Raw genomic sequence first — 13,022 nt, 5'->3', positions numbered from 1 at the left:
GAAATACAAGTCTTGGATAGTGGAAAGGTGCCAAGCTAGCAGCAACAAGACAATGTTAAAAAGTAGCGGATACAGAACAGAGCCTTGTGGTACGCTGCGTACTGGTGTAAACGAACCGAAGCTTCTACCACTGATGCGTACAGAAAAGGACCAGTGTTGAAGAAAGTGTCGGATAAAGAATCACAGACATTGACTGGGAGGCGAAGACAACTTAGAACTTGTAATATTGCAGCATGATTAACCTTGCCATACGCCTTGCATATGTCCATAGCTAGGTAGTACAGTCCTAACATGGCGAGAACGGCCTCCCACCAAAACCATAGATGACAGGTATTCCAAGCCATCTTCAGTACCAAGATGAGGCCTGAATCCGATTTGCGCCGGATGATACCATTGAAAAGTATCAAGCCACCACTGAAGACGTGTGGCAAGCATCTGCTCTTTTGCACAGCGTAGCTGTCAAAGCGACTGGCCGCAAGTTGCAAAGTTCATGTGGTGGTTTCCCGGGCCTTGGGATCGGAACAATATCCACCCGAAACCAGGATTCAGGGAGTTGACCAGATAGCCACCCCTGATTTACGGAGTCCAGAAGCATTGTGAGAGCTGGGTCTTCAGTATTTTTGTATACCTCATAAGTAATACCATCGGGACTGCAAGCAGTCCACAGTTAAGCTCGATTGATCGCCGCCAAGAATTCAGCCATTGTGAACGGTAACTGAATTCCAGAAATGGCACCATGAGTTGGCGGTAAGCCCACGCTGCTCGGAAGGGGGAGCAGAACAGAGCAAAAGAGAGAACACTATGCACTGTTTGTAGCCGCCACAACAACTCAAATCATGACATCACACTAGCTTGCAATGCATTTTCATGCTATCTCACCCTTTAGAATTACAATTTTCACCCATTTCATAGTTAATATTGACTTTCTGTTTGTTCACGCACAAGTTATACAGGTTATCATGCTAGCAGTCCACTAAATTTTGCCCTGTGAAATAAACAGCACTTTCAAACATAATTTCTTCATTAAAGAATACATGTGAATTGGCCCAAAAAAACCAGAACATGGTCTACACCTTATAGACTTTAAGCTGATACAATAATTAGGCAAAGCTTACAATTCTTTCCAGTGTCCCTTTAATATGAGACAAACAGCGGTATGGTTGGATGTAAGAGAACAATTAATGCTAGAAAAAAAAAATGCACTAGGGTATTTTGCGGGGTAAATTTTTGAACAGTGTCAGAAAATGTGGATAGCTGTAGACTTGCTTGCTAAACAAAAAGTCTCACCAGCAATCAGGATTCTATAACAGTATGTATTACTCAAACATGTGCTTCTAGACATCTCGATCATTACAATCAACCAACACAAAACCACATACACAAAGTGCTTCCCACAATTAAGAACAATTAACATAAGTGGGACACAATAAAAAAACACATCACAACAGAAGTAGGGTATTCTCAATATTTAGTGCGAGCACAACAAAAGTGTGCCTACACATAAACAGCATCGGAACATGGTTTGAGTACTGAGTCTTGACATTTCACACGCCCACATGGATTCTTCAACCAAACTGTAGGAAGTTTTGATATACCAAGTAAAGAAGCTATGGTGAACATGCGACTTTTCACGTCAAAAATATTATTTAGGGATAAGCATTATCACATATGCATTTCAAGGCCATGACCACTGCAAACAATGTTGTAAGCTCCACGGTAGTATCACGTGTTTAGTAACAGAACAGAAAAACCTTATCACCACTTAACGTAAGTTATATTTTATCAGATATTAGAGAGTTGTAGCAGAGCAGTGAACCGGTCCTGGTACCTGGTAGTAGACCGGTGCCACTGGAGGTGTCTGGAATGGCCGAAACATGCCATGCACATGCGCAGGAGTGTCCACTGTGTACCAGGTGCTGTACCGGGATCGGTTCTCCACTCTCCTACAGCTCTCCATTAACAATGCCCATGTGACACACAAAAAAGTTGATATTCCTTTGCCACAGGGTAAGTGAGTCTCCCACAACTTACAAAAAATATACCAGGCTTGCTCGTAGCCTCTTTCTTCTTACACCAAGCTGTCAAGTGGAAAAAATGTGCCCTACAAGGCTCAGTTCGTGACTAGCAACACACTGGAAGCTGAACCATTTTAAGTTGCAGTACACGCAACTTGTCAAAGCACGTGTAAGACTGCATTCTCAGGAAAATTAATCGAGTTGGCAGTAAGTCAAACTTTTCTTTAGCCAGCCAAGGTGCTATCGAGATGTGCTATCAATAAAGCGAACACAGGAAGTTACACAAAGTAGGCAACCGTTTACAAGGTGGTCATTTGAAAGTGCCATTCAGAGAAACGAAGCACCAACTAATGTAGGCTGTCTCTGAAGCCAGGCCACAAATGTGATAGACTGTGCTTTTCATGGAAGATGTGTGGCAGGAAACAGGGCATAGTAGTCTACAAGCACACACAAAACGCCAAAAACACCTCGGAAGACGAGCACCATGGAACTAAGTACGCTTTGATGCATACTTGCACATATTGCAATGAAGTAACTTGCATTTCTTAGTCTATATTCTTGAGCAGCATCTACAGCACATCCCATACTTAATTCAGCAGAGATTTATATATATATATATATATATATATATATATATCAATGACAGCAAGGCTTTAGTCCCAACAAAATGTTGCTACAGCAAATATGACCAATTCATAAGCACACAATGCAACTTAAAGCTTAAATTTTGCTCACTGTTGTTAGCCTTCAAAGTAACCCTCTCCACACTATTTAACAATGGGAAACCAAGAGAGACCCGACATTTTTTTCAGCTCTTTAGATGGTCACAGGTCACCATGCTTTTGGTGTCAATAAAATGTCTACATACAGAACAAGCGTCCGTACACCTACGCTTTAATCATGGTTAACAAGACTGCAGCATGCTCATTACTTTGGCAATCCCTCATCTATGTTCGCTGACATTCGACAAGACTCAGCAGGCTATCACTGTTGTGGGCATCAGTTTCAGCAGGCAGACAGGTTAAACATCTCGCTCAAACATGGTGCAGAAAGGCAGTGCAACCTCAGTGACAAATTTCGGGAGTGCTGGGACCACTGGCAAGAAAGAGGAGCAGTGAAGTGCTCAGTGGCTGACTGACGGAAAGGAGGAATAGCTAAGTAACTAGTTTCATCGTGCACGACCACACATTTCCTCCAACACAAGGAAAAAAACTGAAAGAAGCTGAGTGCAATGGGGCTCCTCACATGCTGCTGGGGCTAGTGAGCCATTGCGAACCCCAATGACTGCTTCCCTGCTTAACAGCCAACAATTGGTCGTTGAAAATGCAGAGAGCTGCTGTAAAAACTGCTTGCAGTACTGACTTTTAAAAATTAAAGACAAAAAAAGAAAACTACGAAAACAGAAAAAAGAAATATTGTTGAAAGCTTAGGTGCTAACCAGTTAGCAAGCTGAAAGCCACAAGCTAAAAGAGAAAGCGGGTGTCAGCCTGCTAAAATGCATTTAAAAAAATGGCAAATTGTTATGCAATTATGCTACATACGGGAAACATGCAATTACCAATGCTATTATAGCTAGAGCCAACGTTTTTCTGTGCCAAGATAAGGAGACTTGACAGAGAGTTTCAGTTTCAATAGTCACGACTGTAGTGAATTGGTGTTATTTCTTCTTTTTTTTTTTTTGGCATTTCAGCATGCCTGGCGTTGAGAGAGATGACCAATCTGTGTTGAAGGTTTAAAAGTCATTTGGCATGCACACACCCACACCCAGGACGCGTAAAAGTCCAAGCAAGAAATGGCCTAAGGACATTTCAAGGTCATTGGCTTATGGCCAGTGAAGGTCAGAGAAGTAGCCTAAAAGCATTTAGCAGTAAAAATTCCGAACATCTAGTCACTGGTTTTTAAGAATTGCAAGGTTTTTGTCTGCATCTGCAGTACAGAAGCTGCTCATACACTTCCAAACACTCCGAACTCCATAAGCCTGGAAGCGTAAAGGGCCCGCCCGCGCCTCTCTGTTCTGCTGTTCTCAAATGATGGGGACGACCACAGCAAGGGCATGCCTCAGTCTCAAAGGCCACACTCTGGGCACGACAAAAGAATCGAAGGACAGATTATTAGGTTTGCTGCCACAGCACCAATTTGGTGGTTTTCCTTGCTTCTTCATCCCTGATAAATTTCTTATTTACAAACAACGAGACTCTTTTTGTTTCTACCACCCGAAAGGCATTAAAGGTTGTTTCCAAAGTTTGAAATTTTCAGAGAACATGTAAAACATCACGCAACAGAGGGAATACAGTGTGCAGGAACGTATTTCATAGAACACATACAGCAGTACGATCTATCCAGTACAGTTAGCAATGTGTCAGACAAAAAGGCTGTCTCCACTAAATTAGAATGACTACCTTGGAAATGGTCACACTTTGCTAGGTGATCGTTAAGACTTGGTTGCATTGCAATGCCAGCAAAGGAGAGCTTGGCTTTAGTGAGCTTTCAAAAACGGGTGAAGGGTGGGCAGTGCAAAAGTGCTGACAAATATGTGCATCACAGTTACATTGGCTGATCAACTGTCACCTATTGAATTTTCCACTTCTTTTTGTACAGTTTTATCATACGAGAGAAAATGCCAGTTCGTAGAATAACACCAGCCTGAGCTAAACAGTTACAAAAAAAAAGGGGGGGGGGGGGGGAGAGAACGAGTGGACAAGATGAAAAATACAGCAACACCACATGAAGGGATGTTCATGTTGTATTTTTTTTTTTCTCTTAGATTTAGCCAGAACTGGCATTATTCAAATGCAGGTTTCGTCTCACAAGCTTTTAGCGAATGGCATTTTAATGTTGCTGTGATGGTGGCTACATGAAAATACCGGTCTTGTCAAGTCCTCCGTAGCAAATGTTCATTCTCTCCCAATGAGCAGTGTAACAGTCGCATTTAAGCTGACCTTTGCACAAAATTAATGGCAGCGAGCACGTGGTGAAAAAGTTGACTGGTGCAGGTTTCCTTTCTTACTAAGTGAATAGAAGCATGCACACACACACAAAAAAAACTGTGGTATAGTTTTCTTTTTTTTTTTGTTTTGAGCAAGTGGAATGTAAAAACCAAGAGGGATAGGAAAGCACGAACAATCCTGAGCAAATATCAATTAAGATCTGAGCATGCAACAAAATGTTATAAAAACGAACACAACCAAAACCTTTGCAAACCAAGAGGGAGGGAGTGAAATGAAGTACGCACGGTACATTCAGAGGAATTAGAATGCATGCCAAAATATATCACGCGCTAAAATAAACAAAAAGAGCTTTTAAATCCACACAACAACAATAAAAAAACATACGCAGGTTTCCATAAACAGACGACCACCAGTCGAGAGAACTGCAAGGGTTGCGTGAAAAGGGTGACCGAACCGAAAGTTGTTTTGCCTAACATATACGGAGCAGCTTACTGTCTAGGATGGCTACTGTTTGTCGAATACAGTTTGCAAGCAGTCTAAGCAGTACCATACATAATAATATCAATGTGCAGAACTGGCATGATACATTTCTATGCAAGTCATGACCTCGTGATCCTGTATCTCACTGCTTGTACATACAGCACAGCAGAGCTAATGGACTACGAGTTTATCAGCTTAAAGGATTGGTTCCGTACGAGATTTGTTATCCACTCAGTAGATTTCCAGATCCATGAAACTGTTACCACTATAGCTGCTTTGGCTGCCAACAAACAGCTGGCAGTACTTAAAGGAGCCATGAAGAGAAAATACAACTTCGTTTAATTTGAAAGAACTAGGATTCAGTATCTCACTCAGCTCCATTACAGCCACAAAAGATGTTTTTTTAATGAAAAAAAGCAAGAAATATTTAAAAATTTCACATTTTGCGCCCCAGTGACGTGTTGTGAGCAAGAATGACGTCATACGGGCCAACAATAAAACATAATTTTCAGTGCGTTAACTGCATGTTAGTATTCAAGTGATGCGGTCAAATGGAACTAGAGGCCCCATTACAGACGTCCAGTCATGTGTCGTCGCGACAGGTCAGTTAGGCGGCCGCCAATCGCACAAACAAGGTTCCGTGACGTCGTAGAAAAGTTGCGGGAAATTGGCTAGGGGGTCGCGACTGCTTCACCCATTTTCTTTAATATCTCCGTTATTTTTTCGAAGATTGCGATGATATTGGTATCATTGTTATCGGGACTAAACAGTCTTTCTAATACACCCAACTTGTATTTTGTCTTCATGGCTCCTTTAATAAGTAAAAAGAATGTTCCATGGTCGCAATGTGTATGCCGTTGCCTCAAGGACATGAAAATTGTGTGTTCAACGCGCATGCTGTTGTTGTGAAATTGCCCCCAAAATACCACCTTTAGCTCTACAGTATTCCTTACACCTCTTTAAGAATTACATTGCAGTAACCTTTGAACCGATTCACACAAAATTGCTGGGGGTGGGGGGGAACAGCAAACCCAAAAAAAGATGGGAGTGTCAAAACCTAGTTAATAATGGGAGTAGAATTTGGAATTTGGGCCAACTTTTGTTTTTCAAGAGAAATTTCAGAAATTGCCGAACTAAAAAAAAAACTTGTAATGCTCGCGCTAAAATCTGGTACGAGTATCTCATAAACTACTATAGCTGTCTAATTGTTAAATTCATCCACTACAGCATCTGAAAAGGACGAAAACATTAGCCTGAGGTAATTTGTGCATAAAGTTAATCCGGTCACAAGTTTTGCACGCGTCAGAAATAAAAAATCTCAGTGAAATAAACACATAGCACGATATTCATTCACTTTGAGTTTTTGACAATCAAGCAGTAATTTGATACCGTCAAGTAATTTGATTTGGTCAAGTAGTAAATTTAATTTTAGGGTACCACACCTAACTTCTATCTGGTTCCCTACAAGACGTATCGTAGTGAAGGCTTCCTGGTTAACTTACACCATTCGAGTTCTTTGACATACTGGACACCATGTACTGCATAAAAATTTTGTATTTAGTGTTCATCAGAAATGCTGCATAGTGGCCATGAATCAACTGTGCGATCTTGCACTCAGCAGCACAACACCTCAACCTTTAAGACCCCGCACCAGATCAGCAGTTTGAAGGCTACTGTTTACTAGACGAGATTGTAATTGACCAAATCTTCACGATCCCAATATTTTGTGGATTCCGCCAGAGTTCAAAGCTCTGGAATGCACTGAGAGAATAGAGCCTACGGCATGACAGAGTTTTGGTCTAACCATTAGCCATTGGTGACAAAGAGGTCAAGTCAAACTGGCTAGCTGCTGTGACAATGCACCCGGCATGGCTCAAAAGAGTATATGTTGTGGTAGTCATGGAGGTCCACCACATTCCCTACTCGCCGAGACACTTCAAGAAGGTAAGATGTGGAGCCACCGTTTTCCTGCCATTAGGAAAATGCGCCGCCGTGGAAGCACCGCAGCCAGACCAGTCCCACGTGGCTCGTCTGACCAGAGATCCAGGCATGGCTCATCCAGCCACCAGAGCCGAGGTGGGAACCTTTGCTCCCCCCCTTCCTTTTATTTCTGTTCCCCCCTCACACCACTTTCTTGGCCTGGCCAGCTGGGGTTGGTGATTTCAGTGTCTGGCACGTTCCTGGCTGTTCTCTGCCACTGTGCCAGTTGGCTGCTGCCACATGGTACAGTCCAGCAAAGCTAACACTGTGGCTCAAGATTTGTAAGAGAACCCCATGCCCGCATGCTGATTGCCAAGTGGCTGGGTTGGGTTCTTATGGCAACCTAGCCCTCAAACCTAGGGCACAATGCTGCTGGACTGCACTACGTGGCCGCGTTCAACTGGCACAGTGGATGAGAACAGCCAGGAACACAGCAGACACTGAAATCGGCATCCCCCAACGTCACTCTTTCACTGGTAAAACCAGCTTGCTATGCCGGGAAAGTAGCGCGAAGACGAACAAAAACAAGCAAGTGGGAGCCCACCTTGGGTCTGGTAGCTGGAACAGCACCCCACGGCCACTGGAAGGGAGCGGGGACTCGCCCATCTCGTCTCTGCAGTGCACCTCAAAGAGTGGGGAATATATTGCGGACTAACTTGAATCCCCAAAACCACAGCAAATGTAACACATGGTAGCTACTTCAAGCACGGAAGCACGAGCAGCAGTTCATTCGAGTATTTTACTCTGAAGACATTCATGCATGTTTTCATGCATTAGGGCCAGTGCTGAAGAGGAACAGCAAATCAATAAGGCAGGATAAGTGGTGCAGACATTTGCTTACTGTTTGAGATGCTCTTTATAAATTGGGGGCACACAATTTGCGAAAATTGCTTGGAGTACTTACTGTCTAAGTGGTGCAACTGATCTCATTACAATCACTACAGTTGTTAGAGAGCTAAACATGTAACTACAGAATGCATTTCCTATGGGGCGTGAGAAATTCAGTAGAGCTGAAGCCCAGTCTTAAAACTGCCACACTACTAATACTTCACCGGTGTCATGACACGCCGTATTAGGAAAATGCATGCAGCTGAAGTGTTCATTTCAGTCCACTGCTTTGAAGTGATGCTCAAGTGTATAAAGGGTGACTTGTTTTCCTACAAGGATTTCTCCAGATGGGTGACTAAACGTTGCAAGAATGCCTTCTTTACCATGCGCTAATTAGTTACATCAGGGTTGGAACATATTAGTGACGAGTGATAACTGCTGGAACCCACAAAACAATTTAAACAGGCAAAATTTTAGTTATGCTTCAAAATGAAAGCTGTTTCTGAACTGGGAATAAGACAAGTTAGGTTCTGGCTTAAAACAAATTTCTGCTAGGAAATATGACCTGCCCAACCAAGCACTTCCAGAAGACAAAATAAGAGCCAACAACCCTCAGTAGCCTCGCAGCAATGTCTTTCCCAAGCACAATAATGGTTTGCAAAGTGCTGGTGAAAACCAAGCTGCAATAAAAATGCCGTGACGACTGTGGCCCTAGAGCAACACCCAATGACTTAAAGTCAAATAACCACTAAGCCCCTATGCTGTGCCTTGCCAGGTCCATGCAGCATGTCATTTTTCCCTTTCTGGGCAGCGGTCATATTGGTCAGCATGCGTTATGTTTCAAGGAAACCGAAGTGAATTGCAAGCATTTGTAATGGCTACATCTGTTTCAGTAATAACTTATAATGAAAAGTGGACAATCGACAAGCTGCATTTTACTTAATCCTGGAAAGTGTGCGAATAAGGCACTGGAAAGGCTCAAGGACAACCCAAAGTTCACTTCTGCCTGATAAGCCAATGGTGAAGAAGGTATTCAAACATTTCAATTAGAAAACGGGACCAGTCTATGCACCATGTGGAAGGAGTGTGGGAGAACACACAAAGCTTAAAATGAGATGCGTTTACAACAGTTATTTTTCACAACTGGGATTTCTTGACTGCCAATGACAAATCGTCTTGTCGCAGAACCATAAGGTTCAATCACTGTTCAATCACTATCAGCAGTCAAGGGTTTAAAGATGCTGGCCGAAGGCCTTTAAATATACTGTTATATTGGCACTAAACGATAAAACTGACCGACCAGGATTCTTTTGAATAACTTTTGAAAGACTGCAAACGAAAAAAAAAAAAAAGAGAGAGAAAGAAAGAGTAGCCAGACACAGCGGCACTCGGTAGATAAGAGAATACTGGGACCACAGTGACTGTAATCAGCCAGATCAAGCAGAGAAGGGAAGTGTCTCTACCTCAAGGCGATAAGGTGCAGGAAGTTTGCCAAAGATTATGCCACAAGAATTTGGATGGAAAACAAATGTTTTGCCACCCAAATTTTAAGAAATGGGGCTAAGTATGGGGCTAAGTATACCTACCAAGGTCTTAAAACTTCACTGCAAGAGTGCAATTAAAACTCAGTGACTACATTGTAAAAAAGCAGGTACTCTAAAAGCAGTTGAGTTAAGAATACAATGTCGCAAATTAGCAAACTTCAAAAAGTGTTAACATGACTATGTGCACTTGCTAGTTAACACCGAGAAACAGGACTCATTGAACTTGGGTATTCATGCTACTTGACATGGTAAATCTGCATGCAAACGCTTAAGAACTTGGCATGACACATGTACACACACCACACGCACATGCAAACACAAAAGTATAACTCCATGTCAGTCCACTAGAGTGAACGGGGCTTCTTGGTCAAACAATGCCGGCTCTGCCATCAACTCTCCAGGTTTTGTTCGACTGTCCACTCTAATGATATAGTGCATGCTCCGAAGGCAGGTTTCAGAAAAATATGTTTTCCATCGAGCCATGTTGCTACAAAAATAAGTTCTTACTTCTTATACAGAAATATCTCATTCCCATACCTGCCAGAAGTACGTATCACCTTAGTAGACTTTGCAACTAGAGCATGGCGCCGTTACGAGAAATTCGTAGCCAATCGTTTTGCACAGGCGTTCCATCCCACATACTGAGAATGAGAATAAGCAGGCCAGCTCAAGACCTGTACTATATGACAGCTTTATATACTCTTTCAAAGGTCAGGATGAAGCACTTGAACTTGAGCATACTTCTCGCAAACCTAAAAGAACAGGAGAGTTGATTTGATAACTGATAATAATGTATGCATTAAAAGCAAGCAAGGAGCGGGCATGCTGCATTACATACCCAGCACGCTTGCTACCGCATAAACATCCCACGCACACAAAGCAGCTTGGTGTTGGCTAGGCCAAGTGCAGGGAGCTACGGGGTGCCTAAGATGACCAAGGGTAAAAAAGTTTAGCTGCACGCAGACAAAAATTGGCTAAAAGCTTTTCTTTAAGTGCGACACAATTTAAGGCCACATGCAAAACTTTCGCTTGTGCCTGTCCTCACAAGTGTGAGAGATCACTGACTATGATCTCCATAATCTCTGTGTAGGGCACAGCAGCCACGCGTTTGTGTGTGCCTTCCAAGGATATGTACAGATTTACATGATAAATTCACCTTTTCTCTCCAAAACGTGACCTTATCTTCACAGGCCATTTGAGGCTCCAAGTATTTACAGTTAAAAGAGCACAGAGAAAACAAGGCAAATACTCTGACTTAGGCACAGTTCATCTCGTGACCTCAGTTCCATGAGCCCCCCAAAACTACTAGACAATGGGTAACAACTCCGAGATGCCAGGGGCTTTCCTGAAACTGGGTCACAGCCACTGGTAAGCCTAGACTGGAGCACGGGGTTGCCAAGCCGTACAAGCAGCCAGCAGAGCGACACGACTAGGGCAGCACATCTAAGCAGGGTTGTGTATCCGGTGTAGAGTGCCCAAGGCATGGGGAACATTTCAATGGCATATCATATGCAGCACCACCAAGAGGGCCATGGCCAAAACTTGCGTAACACCGACGCGCCTAATAATATGCTGCGATAATACAAAACGTTCATCAATGCCATCACTATTTCGCATAAGATATCCTAAACAACTTCCTAAAAGCGTGGCAAAAAGCACCCACCAAACATGTCGGAAAGGCATTGGGAAGGCATCTGAATGGGGTGGGGGATTTGCAAATGCTTCTTGCCAACAGCTCGGCTCTTCCTTATGCCGCCAACTATGTGACAAGAGCCCCGATAGAGGCATTGAAGCTGTACCAACCAATGCTCCACAGCAGTGTCTGACATAAAGGGTCTGCTGGGAACCAAGGCGTGATCGGCAGAGCACACGCAAAATGCGCCGTCCGGCTCTTCCTGCCACAACCAACGCAGCGATAGGTGGGATCACAGGTGTGCGCCCCAGGGCCCAGTGTAAAACGGTATGGCACTCTGCACAATGGCCTACACAGGCAGCCGATGCAACATGCCAGCATTAAGAGTGGCTGCGATTGCCACCTTCCTGTATGCAGACCAGGTGTGCCGATGTAGAGACCAGTAACGCTGCACCTGCAAGAAGGAAGGACATTGGTTGCAGGCGGCTCATCCCGGCTTCTTTGGGAGAACCGCTGCCATGGTTTTCACTGTACGTGCACTATCACCTACGAAGTGCCAGCCAAGTGCTAGGCTGCTGCCACAAACGAGCAAGCACACTAATGGAATTGACAACTGCGACGTTTGCTGCACCTTCCACCACAGGATACAAAGATTCCAGCTTTGAGGCAAATATTTGATTGTTTGGCACAAGAATTTCCCATATTTATTTGTTATAAATTGTTTTTCACCAAAGAATACAAAAAACTCATAAAGTACAGTTTACAGCCAACATATACTTTCAAGCAAAGCCGCTGCTGCTGATTGATTTTTATAAATATGGTGCAAAAATCCAAAAGAGTTAGCATACGCTTAGGCTTAGATAGACCTACACTAAGTGGAAATACTTTCATCCCATTCTACATGTGAATTCTTTTTATTTTTGTTTACTTTTTCTTTTCTTTTTTTTTTTTGTGTAAAAAGGTGGACTTCTGGGGCATATACCATGACCACGAAATAAGAAACAAGACAGGACGGCAAACTGCTCTTCCTGGGGTGGCTAGATAATGTCACAACACTTGCTATTGGTTGAACTAGTGGCATCTGTTGTGGGAGAAGAAACTGTGCAGACGCAGCAGTCGGCATTCTGCTGCGCAGCCAAAACGTGGTGTGGCTACAGGGTGAATCAGCTATTATCTCATCCATCAGTTGCCGCTATCATCTCCTTCACCGTTGCAGCTGTGAGGCTTCATGGTCTGCGCTAGTTTTCACCGTGACATTACCCGGTCCACTTGCCTGTACTTCCTATATATTCTTGCTCCGTGACCTGGACGTAATGCCCACTCGGACACTTGGGCTACTTCATTTAAAAAAAAAAAAACACTCTAGGATTGTTATTCCTCCTAAGAACTTTTTTCTGGGCCTCCATCAAAGCACATGACCAATCTGCATGATGACATGCCTTGTATTCCCATCCATGACAAGCAGTAGGTTGCATTACTAGCTTTTCTTGCGAATTCAATTTAGCCCTGGATTTGTTCTTCTGGTACCGTATCACTGAGGTCACAAAACTTATCGCAACTGGGCGAAGCCCTCAGATGCTATTGTATCTCGTGA

The 13,022-nt window shown here is 43.3% G+C and overlaps 1 protein-coding gene across 4 annotated transcripts in view; it reads right to left on the bottom strand.

Moving 5' to 3' along the window:
* Positions 1-1,293: 1,293 nt before the first annotated feature.
* The window catches only part of LOC144153137 (endonuclease/exonuclease/phosphatase family domain-containing protein 1-like), a 46,536-nt gene continuing 34,807 nt past the window's right edge, over positions 1,294-13,022 (bottom strand). For all 4 annotated transcript variants that reach the window (XM_077684792.1, XM_077684799.1, XM_077684810.1 and 1 more), the window contains exon 11: positions 1,294-11,882. The gene's annotated coding sequence lies outside the window, so the exon portion shown is untranslated. The remainder of the gene's footprint in view (positions 11,883-13,022) is intronic.

The sequence above is a fragment of the Haemaphysalis longicornis genome, unplaced genomic scaffold, assembly GCF_048455015.1.
Source record: "Haemaphysalis longicornis isolate Haplotype H1 unplaced genomic scaffold, Haemaphysalis longicornis Haplotype H1 scaffold_1, whole genome shotgun sequence".
NCBI lineage: Eukaryota > Metazoa > Arthropoda > Arachnida > Ixodida > Ixodidae > Haemaphysalis > Haemaphysalis longicornis.
This window is presented reverse-complemented; position numbering and strand designations above follow the sequence as displayed.